The 14,374-nt window shown below is 33.6% G+C and overlaps 1 non-coding gene across 1 annotated transcript; it reads left to right on the top strand.

The window, feature by feature from the left end:
• The first annotated feature begins 7,372 nt into the window (after nt 1–7,372).
• Nucleotides 7,373–7,479, top strand: LOC139903235 (small nucleolar RNA R71). Its single transcript, XR_011778070.1, has one exon. It is a non-coding gene; the product is annotated as a small nucleolar RNA R71 (small nucleolar RNA).
• Nucleotides 7,480–14,374: the final 6,895 nt, after the last annotated feature.

Genomic DNA, 14,374 nt, shown 5'->3' with positions numbered 1-14,374 from the left:
GATTCGTGTGATGTATTATATTATTTCAAGACTGTATTGCTTGAGGACAAGCAACGCTCAAGTGTGGGGATATTGATAAGGCTAAAAAGAAACATATATTTCATAGCAAAATCCCCCAAGAAAGATAAGATTTTAGTTGCAATTGTTCCATTTTCAAGTAATATTCGTTTATATTTAATAAGTGCGAAGACAAAAGGCGAAAACGAAGATTTGAAGACAAAAAGGTCCAAAATGCTCAAATGTACAAGATACAATTAAAAAGGTTCAAATTATTGATGAGGAACATCTAAAAATGACAAAAGTACAAGTTACAAAACGCAAAGTACACGATATAAAATTGTACGAAAGGACGTTCGAAAATCAGGAACCGGGACATGAGTCAACTCTCAACGCTCGACGCAACGGTGTAAAAATTACGAGTCAACTATGCACAAGAATAAAATATAATATTTAAATAATTCATAATAAGAACAATATTAAATAATAAAAAGTTGTTAATTGAGCATAGTTCAGGGGTCATAAATGAAAATTCAAATTTATAATTTGCCTATAAAAGGCTATGTAATTCGATCGATAGAGGGATACCTTTTTCTATCATATTGGGATCTATATATCGATCCATCTATCTATTATCAATATCAATTATCAATATCTATATTCTATATCTCTATCATAATGTTAATGTAATCAGATATAACAATAATCTTAATTTTAATTTTAAATTATGATAATAATAAGATTTATGATAGAGATCGTTTGAGTGTGTAAGTCGAAATTCTGTCCGTGAGTGTGTAAGTTGAAATTCTGTCCGTGTAACGCTACGCTATTTTTAATCATTGTAAGTTATGTTCAACCTTTTTACATTAATGTCTCGTAGCTAAGTTATTATTATGCTTATTTAAAACGAAGTAATCATGATGTTGGGCTAATTACTAAAATTGGGTAATTGGGCTTTGTACCATAATTGGGGTTTGGACAAAAGAACGACACTTGTGGAAATTAGACTATGGGCTATTAATGGGCTTTATATTTGTTTAACTAAATGATAGTTTGTTAATGTTAATATAAAGATTTACAATTGGGCGTCCCTATAAATTACCATATACACTCAATCGGACACGATGGGCGGGGTATTTATATGTACGAATAATCGTTCATCTAACCGGACACGGGAATGGATTAATAGCCACTAGAATAATTAAAACAGGGGTGAAATTATGTACAAGGACATTTGGTATAATTGATAACAAAATATTAAAACCTTGGGTTACACTCAGTCGACATCCTGGTGTAATTACTAAACAAAGTATTAAAATCTTGTTACAGTTTAAGTCCCCAATTAGTTGGAATATTTAACTTCGGGTATAAGAATAATTTGAAGAGGACACTCGCACTTTATATTTATGACTGATGGACTGTTATGGACAAAAACCAGACGGACATATTAAATAATCCAGGACAAAGGACAATTAACCCATGGGCATAAAACTAAAATCAACACGTCAAACATCATGATTACGGAAGTTTAAATAAGCATAATTCTTTTATTTCATATTTAATTTCCTTTATTTTATATTTAATTGCACTTCTAATTATCGCATTTTTATTGTTATTGTATTTAATTGCACTTTTAATTATCGTACTTTTTAATTATCGCAAGTTTATTTTATCGCACTTTTATTATTCGCAATTTCATTATCGTTATTTACTTTATGCTTTAATTTAAGTCTTGTATTTATTTTTAATATTTTACATTTGGTTTTAAAAGTGTTAAACTTTTAAAAATATAGTTTTATAAAAATATAGTGTTAAACTTCACTGCGTCCCTGTGGAACGAACCGGACTTACTAAAAACTACACTACATTACGATTAGGTACACTGCCTATAAGTATTGTAGCAAGGTTTAGGTATTTCCCATCCGTAAAAATAATAAAACTTGTGTAAAACGGCGCCAAAAACTTGATGATGTAGCGTGAGGGTACGAAATAGTATTATTTTTACTAGGAAATACTACAAAATATGACACACGTTTTATTAATTTACGGATGGGATATACCTAAACCTTGCTACAACACTATAGGCAGTGTACCTAATCGTAGAGTAGTGTAGTTTTTAGTAAGTCCGGTTCGTTCCACAGGGAGCTAGTGATTACGTACTATATTTTTATAAAACTATATTTATATAAATATATATATATATAAGTAGTAATATTATTATAAAAGGGGGGGTTTTTACCGTTTAATGACCGGTTTGTCGATTTTATATTTTTAAGCGTAAAGATAAATGACAATAATTAAAGTGCGTAAAATAAATAAATGACGATAAATAAAATAACAATAAATAAAATTGCGATAGAATATGAAATAAAAGGATTATGCTTATTTAAACTTCCGTAATCATGATGTTTGACGTTTTAATTTTAATTAATTGTTACTCGGGTTAATTGTCCTTTGTCATGGTTTATTTGATACCTATCTGGTTTTTATCCATAATAGTCCATCGGTCATAAATATAAAGTACGAGTGTCCTCGTCAAATTACCCTTATACCCGAAGTCAAATATTCCAACTAATTAAGGATTTAAACTGTGACGCAGTTATCACTTCTGTCAACAATTACACCAGTTATCACTGTATGTAATCTACCCCTGTTTTGATTAGATATGAATATTAATTTACCCACTTGATCAGTTTGAATAATCAATTACCCAACCCGAATAATTAATTAAATGATTATAATAGATTCCATATGAACGTCACTAAATAGGACAACCATAATCATTATTAATTATTAGGATAATTAATTTGAAGATAGGTTCGACAGACTCCAATGAGTTGTCACTCAATTAGACAATACCCCCCATCTATTAATAGTCAATAGTCCAATTTCCACAAGTGTCGGTCTTTTGCCCAAACCTTAATTATGGTACAAAGCCCAATTACCCATTTTTAGTAATTAGCCCAACATCATGCCCAAACCTTAATTATATCGTGTACTTTGCGTTTTGTAACTTGTACTCTTGTCATTTTTAGACGTTCTTCATCAATAATTTGAACCTTTTTAATTGTATCTTGTACTTTTGAGCTTTTTGGACCTTTTTGTCTTCAATTTGTCGAATCTGCCTTTTGTCTTCGCACTTATTTAATATAAACGAATATCACTTGAAAATGGAACAATTGCAACTAAAATCTTGTCTTTCTTGGGGGATAATGCTATGAAATATATGTTCCTTTTTAGCCTTATCAATATCCCCACACTTGAGCGTTGCTTGTCCTCAAGCAATATAGTCTTGAAATACTAGAATCACTTCTTTATTCTTCACACTTTGTACATCAGTGATTTTGATATGGCGGTATAAACAATGGTAGTAACGATATGGTTTACAGTCCCACATGACTATAAAAATTTAGATCCATTAAGGAAATTGGATCTTTATGAAAACATTTGATCTTTTGAAAATTCATTCTAGCTTTTACCCTAGATAAGGTTTCTGATTTGATCCATCATCGGTGTTGCAAAATATATTTGTGGATCAATATTTTGGCTAAAACTTTTAGGTTCGTGTAATCCACTGCTATCCCGGTATCGGAAAGCACACATCCAGTTTACTTGTTCCGTATATTACCTTTCGGTAAACTACCGTCCGGTTGTAAAGGAAAGCGATGAACAAGAAACTGTTAAGGCAATGTCCCGTGACATGTAGATGATTATGGTCTTATTAACGTGTCGGATGCTAGAACTATCCTTGGTAGGAGCGATAGTAAAGATCATCCTATAATTTTTCGGTCTGGCACAAGGTCCTGTCTCCGACCATGCTATGCAACCACCGTTTTTACGGTTGACACCCGATTTGGTTCAGGTGACCTAATGAATTCTAGATGAATTTCTTAGGATTTTACGTTCAATGGTAATGAACGCATTGAAAATGGTTTTTCAGAAAACAAATCGGTTTGTATTTTTGATCAAAATATTTTCTCGTTCATGCTCGAGTTTAGATATCATCGAATTCCATGAGTTTGAATTCTCAATCTTTAAGGTCAATCTCTAGGATTGAGTATTATCAGTCTTAAAAGCTGATTTTTAATCTTTAAGGAGATTATCCTTTTCTGGGGATCTGATTCATTAGTCTTATCAAGCTAATTTGCACGGTGCCTCCCCATTGTACGAGATAAATCCTTCTCATGGTTAGGATAAATCTGACCACTTGGCGACCCTGTTTGATGCTGAGGTCCGTGGATTTCCTGCTGATTTTAGTGATGACTTTTCTAGATTTTTCGTCAACCTACAGCTGGTCTGGACGACAACTTCATGACCTAAATCAAGAAGCGCGTGTCTTTTTCGGAAGACTTTACTTCCTTTTAATGATGGAATTGATTCATCGTGTAGATCCATCTTTCTTTCAAATGTATTACAGTAAACCGGGTAAAACTGATTAGTATCGTCCAAAGCAAAAGTACCTGCAATAATCTTGTACAAAAATATGTGATATATGTTTTAAATTGAATAACTTGGTACATTCTTCCCACACTTAGTTTCTTTCTTTGCCTTTTTATTTTCTTCTATTTCATTTTAAATGAATTCAAGCGTTTTAGGGTGTTTCTCAATTTATGTCCTTTTCGAGGTAACGATAATTTCGGTATTATCACCTAGTTTTCATCGTTCATAAATATGTATAAACATGATTTTGAGTTCATTTAATTGAAAATTTTTCAAATTTTCACAAAATTTGGCAAATAAACTAAGTGTAAACCCGAGAGAATTTATAACCCTTCCCCACACTTGAGATCATGCAATGCCCTCATTTGCATGAAATCAGACTATAATTATAAATTCATGAGGGTGATTAGTGTAGAAAAGTGATTAAAAATACCCAGTTTGTAAGCATATTATTTTACATCACATTTGATATTTTGCGCCTTGTCATCAAAATTAGTAGCTTTTTGTTGAACTTAATGACAGTCTTTGAAAGTGCGCTGTTTTACCCTGTTGTGTACATAACATAAAATACAAACATATATACATATTTTTGAAGTTTGGTATATAACCCCTACGTTCAAAAATTAATATAATATTTTTTTTTTTTTGCATACTTTAGATCAATAAAATTAAATGATAACAAAATTTGTCGCCCCGCCCTAGGGTAAAGCAATTTCGGCTCAACGACCTAGTCTTTAACTCACGACGAATTTTAGAAATCATTTTTTAAACTTAATGAATTAAAGTAAATTTTGTTTTTAAAAACTTAAATTAAAATGCATATTAATTTCATAAAAAAACCTACAAAACAAAAATTCAGAATGGAGGGAGAAAACTAGTTCTTTAGTGTCTGCTAGCGGAAAAGACCAATCGGGTTTCATTCTCGGAACTACACGAGAACAGAACAACTAACTCTAGATAGCATTTTCTTTTTAGAACATTTGAATCTCCCCACACTTAGGTAGCCGTGGTGTCAAAATTGTGATTAACTTCATCGTTAATTTCTCTTGGTCCATAATCAACTTGCATATCCGTGACTTTTTCTTTAAGCCATTGGTTGGATTCCTGTGTAATATCCACAATTTCAACTAGTTTCTCCTTTTCTTTAGGTGATAGATTGGATACTAACCGGTTACATAACTTAAAGTTCCCCTTGGTTCTAGCATCGCGAATCCGTTTAATAAGTTTCTTCATTGAACTATTAATAACGGGATCATTTAATTTCGTATCAACAACGGGGTTCTTTGTTATCATGTCATCATTAGGTGTTACTTCATTTTCCCCACACTTAGGCGTTTCATTATTGCTAAGTATTACCGTTGGAGTTGGTAAAAGCACATGGTTCTTACCAATTGTTTTTACTGGTTCAACGGTTTTGGCTGGTGGAGATTTAGACTTTCGAATCATAAAGGTGATCGATTTGTCACCACTTTTAAGTGTCATTCTTCCATTTCCTACATCAAATAACGCCTTGGTGGACGCTAAGAATGGCCGACCTAAAATTAGAGGAATGTTTGGGTCCTCTTCTATGTCAATGACAATAAATTCGACTAGAAAGGTTAAATTGCCTACTTGAACGGGTAGGTTGTCAGCAATTCCAACTGGGTGCTTAATGGTTTGATCAAAGAGTCGAACACTCATATCCGTTGGACTTAACTTACCTACACCTAATCTCTTATATAAGGAAAGAGGCATAACACTTACACTTGCACCTAAATCTGCTAGTGCATCATACATGACACAATCACTAAGTAGACAAGGAACAATAAATTCACCCGGATCACCTACCCTAGGTGGAGGTTTTGGTGGAACTGTCTTCACCGGGTTTATATTTACGGCTTTTGTTTCTTGCACTTTCTTATTCTTTTTCTTCTTCTTCTTTCCAGAGGTATCACAATCTTTATTACCTATCACTTGCTCATACTCAACTCCTTTTCTTGGAAACGGGATGGGTGGTTTGTATGGTGCCACCACTGGCTTTACATACTCGGGTGGTGGTGGTGTAACTTCTTCATTGTTACTCTCATCTAAAACCTTCCCATCTTCTGGTGCTGGTTTTTCAGAATTCGTTGAAACCATATTAACATTCTCATTCCGAGGATTTACTTCAGTATTACTCGGTAGCTTTCCTTGTTCCCTCTCACTCATCATGCTAGCAAGAGTACCTATGTGTTTTTCTAGATTCAAAATGGAAGCTTGTTGAGTTCTTAATGACTGATCAAATCTCTCGTTCGTTTGGGTTTGAGTTTCAATAAATTGTGTTTGAGATTCAACTAGCTTGAATACCACGTCTTCCATATTTGACTTTTTCTCTTCGGTTTGTTGTTGTGGTTTATATAAGCCAGGTCTTTGTTGATTGAAAGTGTTGTTTTGAGTTGGTTGGTTATTCGGACCTTGTTGGTTATACCAGTTATTTTCGGGTCCTTTTGGATTGTAAAGAATGTTTTGATTTCGATTGAAGTTTAGCTTTGGCGGTTGATAATTATTTTGATAATTATTTCCAGGCCTTTGGTTCATATAGGAAACATTCTCTCGTTGTTCCAATGTTGGTTCAATGTGACAATCTTTCAATAAGTGTGGTCCACCGCATAGCTCACAACTGATTCGTATTGCGTGAATATCTTTATTCATCTTTTCCATTCGTCTTTCGAAAGCATCTATTTTTGCTGAAACGGAATCAAAGTCATGGCTAGATTCGGCTCTAGCCACTTTAGATGAACGAAAAATATCTTTTTCTTGGTGCCACTCATGCGAGTGGGAGGCTGTGTTATCAATAATTTTGTAAGCTTCAGTTGCGGTTTTCTTCATAATGGAACCACCAGCTGTTATGTCGATGTCTTTTCGTGTAGCAACGTTGACACCTTGGTAGAATATTTGTACTATTTGGTAAGATTCTAAACCGTGTTGAGGACATCCTCTCAACATCCTTCCGAATCTTTTCCACGCCTCATATAATGTTTCATTTGGCTTTTGCGCGAACGTAACAATTTCTCCTTGAAGTCTCACGGCTTTAGATGCCGGAAAGAATTGTTTAAGAAATTTTTCAACTAAAACATCCCATGTGTCAATCGCCCCTTCAGGTAACGATTCTAACCAATCTTTGGCTTCTCCCTTTAAAGTCCAGGGAAACAACATGAGATAGATCTGCTCATCTTCCACTTCTCGGATTTTGAATAGTGTACAAATTCTTTTAAACGTACGAAGGTGTTCGTTAGGATCTTCATTCGGTGCACCACTGAATTGGCATTGGTTAGTTACCATGTGTAGAATTTGTCCTTTGATTTCATAATCTGGCGCATTAACTTCTGGCTTAATAATGGCGTGACCTTGGCCCGTGCGTGTGGCTCTCATTCGATCTTCCATACTTAGAGGTTCCGTTACTTCCATAATTGAATTTGTTGAATACGAATCACTAGAGGATTCTGATTTAATGGTTTGTGGCTCAGGAGGAATAATTAGTGGTTCAAGATCTTGAAATTGTCCTTGAATATGCTCCGGGTTCTTAATTGTGAAGTCGGGTTCAAAAGATGGATTATCGGAAATTTGAGTTGGAGTTCTTGTTCGACTAGATGACGATTCTAAAGAAAAATCAACGGCGACAATATTTGCTAGATGTCTTGATCGAGTTACAGGTGGTGAACGTATGAAAGGTGGTGAACGTTTTGCTCGGTGCATTCACAGAATATCCTATTAGTTATAAAAATAAGAAAAACTTATATAAGTTGTCCAATTAATAGACTTTTCTGATTTTGTCCACGTTTCGAATAGCCAAAAGATGTAGCAGGTAGCCAGGACCCTTTAAATCGGAAGCCCACAACTAGCCACTAACAAATCCAACTATTACTACGAACCAGAAAAATGTCAACGTCTATTAATTTAACCGCTTAAATAATTTTTCTTTCCGTTTTAAGATTTAGATAAGAAGTATAGAAAATTCTAAGTCCTAAAAACTAGAGTATCGAGAAATAAGGAAGAAATAGATTGCGCGTCGAAAAATGTTGAAAAATAAAAAGGTCGAAAAATAGGCGTCGAAAAATAAAAATAAGAAAGTAGTGCGAAATACGGCGTCGTAAAATTCTAAAGCACCTAAAACTTAGTCTAAGGAATAAGCACTTAAGGGATTTTACGGTAAAGCCTAAAAATTCTAGTTCAAGTTTTATCGTACTTTTAAGGAATAAAATATAGCATTCTAGTGAAATAGTAGTATTGATAAGGCTAAAAAGGAACATATATTTCATAGCAAAATCCCCCAAGAAAGACAAGATTTTAGTTGCAATTGTTCCATTTTCAAGTAATATTCGTTTATTTTAAATAAGTGCGAAGACAAAAGGCGAAAACGACGAATTGAAGACACAAAGGTCCAAAAAGCTCAAAAGTACAAGATACAATCAAAAAGGTTCAAATTATTGATGAAGAACGTCTAAAAATGACAAGAGTACAAGTTACAAAACGCAAAGTACACGATATAAAATTGTACGAAAGGGCGTTCGAAAATCCGGAACCGAGGCATGAACCAACTTTCAGCGCTCGACGCAACGGTGTAAAAATTACGAGTCAACTATGCACAAGAATAAAATATAATATTTAAATAATTCATAATAAGAATAATATTAAATAATAAAAAGTTGTTAATTGAGCATAGTTCAGGGGTCGTAAATGAAAATTTCAATTCTAATTTCGCCTATAAAAGCTATGTAATACGATCAATTGAGGAGACCTTTTTTTCGATCAAAAAATCTATATATCCTTTTATCCCTCTTTCTACCGATCCAATATCAAATATCAATATCTATATCTAAAAATCTCTATCATAATGTTAATGTAATAAGATATAACAATAATCTTAATTTTAATTTTAAATTATGATAATAATAAGATTTATGATAGAGATCGTTTAATGACCGGTTTGTCGATTTTAAAACTTTAGTCGCAGTTAAAACCAAATGTAAAATATTAAAAATAAATACAAGACTTAAATTAAAGCATAAAGTAAATAACGATAATGAAATTGCGAATAATAAAAGTGCGATAAAATAAACTTGCGATAATTAAAAAGTACGATAATTAAAAGTTGCTATATTTTAATTTATTGTCCTGGGCTAATTGTCCTTTGTCCTGGATGTATTTGAAACCTATCTAGTTTTTGTCCATAATAGTTCATCGGTCATAATTATAAACTGCTCGGCAAATTTAACCTTATACCCGAAGTCAAATATTCCAACTAACTGGGGATTCGAACTGTAACAAGGTCTTAATACTTTGCTTAATGAATACACCAGGTTATCGACTGTGTGTAAACCAAGGTTTTAATACTTTGTTAACAATTACACCAATTACCCTTGAATGTAATCCACCCCTGTTTTAATGAGTCCATTGACTATTAATCCATCCCCGTGTCCGGTCAAATGAACAATAATTCGTACTTATAAATATCCCGCCCATCGTGTCCGATTAAGCGTATGTGGTTATATATAGATACTTCAAATCATAACCTTTATATTAAATTAATGAGGTATCGTTAATTTAATATAAAGCCCATTAATAGCCCATAGTCTAATTTCCACAAGTGTCGTTCTTTTGTCCAAACCCCAATTATGGTACAAAACCCAATTACCCCGTCTTTAATATTTAGTCCAACATCATGATTACTTTGGCTCAAATAAGCATAATAATAACTTAAGTACGAGACATTAATTTAAAAAGGAGAACATAGCTTACATTGATTATTTATCGCGTAGTGTTACACGGACAGAGCTCCGACTTTAAAAACCCGTAAAAATAACTTTTACATAACCCAAACTAATCTAATATAACACTAATCTATACTATATATACATATATATATTTATTTATATTATACTAGGGAGTATTATTATTATTATCTTTATTTTTTATTCGCAGAATTCGTGACCTTTTATAGGAATTTTGATTTCTGACAGCTCCGCGAGTCGTGGAGTTTTTAGCCTTCAAACTCCGCGAGTCGCGGAGTTTGAAAATCCAGCTCAGGATCATTTGTCTCATAGCTTGTCGACATAATTTTTAAATATATATAATATATAAATAATTTATATAATTATTTAAATATTATATTATATTCTTGTGCATAGTTGACTTGTAATTTTTGGTCCGTTGCGTCGGGCGTTGATAGTTGACTCATGTCCCGGTTCCGGATTTTCGAACGTCCTTGCGTACAATTTAATATCTTGTACTTTGCGTTTTGTAACTTGTACTCTTGTCATTTTTAGACGTTTTTCATCAATAAATTGAACCTTTTGAATTGTATCTTGAACATTTGAGCTTTTTGGACGTTTGTGTCTTCAAATCTTCATTTTCGCCTTTTGTCTTCGCACTTATTTATTTAAACAATTACAATGAAAATATAATACAATTACATATGAAAACCTATTATTTAGGAGGGATATTGCTATGAAATATATGTTCCTTTTTAGCCTTATCAAACATCCCCACACTTGAGCGTTGCTTGTACTCAAGCAATACAGAATTTGAAATAAAAACATACATGAATCACTTTTTTATTCATCACACTTTGTACATCAGTGATTTTGATATGGTGGTATAAACAATGATAGTAACGATAGAACCATGGTTAAAGGTGGGTGTGTCATCCACAGTTGCCTCGGGTTTAGGTCAACGACACTTGCAATCAAATAGCCGATTTACTTTCGGTTTCCAAAGCAAAGTGCACATTTGAAAGGCGGTTTACAGTCCCACATGACTATGAAAATTTAGATCCGTAAGGAAATTGGATCTTTATGAAAACATTTGATCTTTTGAAAATTCAATCTAGTTTTTACCCTAGATAAGTTTTCCGGAATAACCCTTCACCGGTGTTTGCAAATTATTTTTGTGGGTTGTGTGGGTTTCAGATTTGAAAATTTTAGCTCAACACTTGTGGTTTTGTGTTACCCACTTGCTAACCTTGTATTGGGAAAGCAACACGTCCAGTATACTTGCTCCGTATATTACCTTTCGGTAAACTACCGTCCGGTTGTAAAGGAAAGCGATGAACAAGAAACTGTTAAGGCAATGTTCCATGACTTGCTTTTGATTATGGTCTATAAACATGTCGGATGCTATTACTATCTTTTGTAGGAGCAATAGTAAAGATCATCCTATTATTTTTCGGTCTGGCACAAGGTCCTGTCTCCGACCATGCTATGCAACCACCGTTCTTACGGTTGACACCCGATTTGGTTCAGGTGACCTAATGAATTCCAGGTGAATTCCTAGGATTTTACGTTCAAAGGTAATGAACGCATTGAAAATGGGTTTTCAGAAAACAAATCGGTTTTATTTTTGATCAAAATATTTTCTCGTTCAAGCTCGAGTTTAGATATCATTGAATTCCATGAGTTTGTAATTCTCAATCTTTAAGGTCAATCTCAAGGATTGAGTAATATCAGGCTTAAAAGCTGATTTTTGATCTTTAAGGAGATTATCCTTTCTGGGGATCTGATTCATTAGTCTTATCAAGCTAATTTGCACGGTGCCCCCCCCATTGTACGAGATAAATCCTTCTCATGGTTAGGATAAATCTGATCACTTGGCGACCCTGTTTGATGCTGAGGTCCGTGGATTTCCTGCTGATTTTAGAGATGACTTTTCTAGATTTTTCGTCAACCTACAGCTGGTCTGGACGACAACTTCATGACCTAAATCAAGAAGCGCGTGTCTTTTTCGGAAGACTTTACTTCCTTTTAATGATGGAATTGATTCATCGTGTAGATCCATCTTTTCTTTCAAATATATTACAGTAAATCGGGTAAAACAGTTAATTTAGTCCAAAACAAAAGCACCTGCAATAACTTTACAGAAACATGTGATATATAGTTTTTAATTGAATAACTTGGTACATTCTCCCCACACTTAGTTTCTTTCTTTGCCTTTTTGTTCTCCTTTATTCCATTTTAAATGAATTCAATCGTTTTAGGGTGTTTCTCAATTTATGTCCTTTTCGAGGTAACGATAATTTCGGTATTAACACCTAGTTTTCACCATTCATAAATATGTATAAACATGATTTTGAATTCATTTAGTTGAAATTTTTTTTTTTTTTTATAAAAATTTTCACAAAATTTAGAAAATAAGCCAAGAATAGATCCGAGAGAATTTATAACCTTTTCCCACACTTAAGATCATGCAATGCCCTCATTTGCATGAAATCAGACTCTAATTATAAATTCATGAGGGTGATTAGTGTAGAAAGTAGTTAAAGATACCATAAAATTGCAGGATGATAGATGGTGCACCTCATCGTTCATTCCTTCTTGTTTTATCACACATGTTTTTCTTCAAAAACGGTTGCTTTTCTGAACTGTTTACTAATATTTGAAAAAACGTCTTTTATCCTAACTTATCATGCATTTTTGTTAACGAGTTATGCACTAGAATGCTATATTTTTAGTCTGATACGTAATTACGATTCAAGGGTTATAAATTCTATCGCAATTTTATTTCCCTATAAATTATGCTTATAGGCATTGCATGATCTCAAGTGTGGGGAAGGGTTATAAATTCTCTCGGGTTTGCACTTGGTTTATTTGCCAAATTTTGTGAAAATTTGAAAAATTTTCAATTAAATGAAGTCAAAATTATGTTTATACATATTTATGAACGGTGAAAACTAGGTGTTAATACCGAAATTATCATTACCTCGGAAAGGGCATAAATTGAGAAACAACCTAAAATGCTTGAATTCATTTAAAATGGAATAAAGGAGAATAAAAAGGCAAAGAAAGAAACTAAGTGTGGGGAGAATGTACCAAGTTATTCAATTGAAAACTATCTATCACATGTTCTGTAAAGATATTGCAGGTACTTTTGCTTTGGACGATACTAATCAGTTTTACCCGGTTTACTGTAATACATTTGAAAGAAAGATGGATCTACACGATGAATCAATTCCATCATTAAAAGGAAGTAAAGTCTTCCGAAAAAGACACGCGCTTCTTGATTTAGGTCATGAAGTTGTCGTCCAGACCAGCTGTAGGTTGACGAAAAATCTAGAAAAGTCATCTCTAAAATCAGCAGGAAATCCACGGACCTCAGCATCAAACAGGGTCGCCAAGTGGTCAGATTTATCCTAACCATGAGAAGGATTTATCTCGTACAATGGGGAGGCACCGTGCAAATTAGCTTGATAAGACTAATGAATCAGATCCCCAGAAAAGGATAATCTCCTTAAAGATTAAAAATCAGCTTTTAAGACTGATAATACTCAATCCTAGAGATTGACCTTAAAGATTGAGAATTCAAACTCATGGAATTCGATGATATCTAAACTCGAGCTTGAACGAGAAAATATTTTGATCAAAAATACAAACCGATTTGTTTTCTGAAAAACCATTTTCAATGCGTTCATTACCATTGAACGTAAAATCCTAGAAATTCACCTGGAATTCATTAGGTTACCTGAACCAAATCGGGTGTCAACCGTAAGAACGGTGGTTGCATAGCATGGTCGGAGACAGGACCTTGTGCCAGACCGAAAAATCATAGGATGATCTTTACTATTGCTCCTACCAAGGATAGTTCTAGCATCCGACACGTTAATAAGACCATAATCATCAGCATGTCACGGGACATTGCCTTAACAGTTTCTTGTTCATCGCTTTCCTTTACAACCGGACGGTAGTTTACCGAAAGGTAATATACGGAACAAGTAAACTGGATGTGTGCTATTCGATACCGGGATAGCAGTGGATTACATGAACCTAAAAGTTTTTAGCCAAAATATTGACCCACAAACATATTTTGCAACACCAATGGTGGATCAAATCAGAAAACTTGTCTAGGGTAAAATCTAGCTTGAATTTTCAAAAGATCAAATGTTTTCATAAAGATCCAATTTCCTTAAAGGATCTAAATTTTTATAGTC

The sequence above is a fragment of the Rutidosis leptorrhynchoides genome, chromosome 3 (genome assembly GCF_046630445.1).
Source record: "Rutidosis leptorrhynchoides isolate AG116_Rl617_1_P2 chromosome 3, CSIRO_AGI_Rlap_v1, whole genome shotgun sequence".
NCBI lineage: Eukaryota > Viridiplantae > Streptophyta > Magnoliopsida > Asterales > Asteraceae > Rutidosis > Rutidosis leptorrhynchoides.
This window is presented reverse-complemented; position numbering and strand designations above follow the sequence as displayed.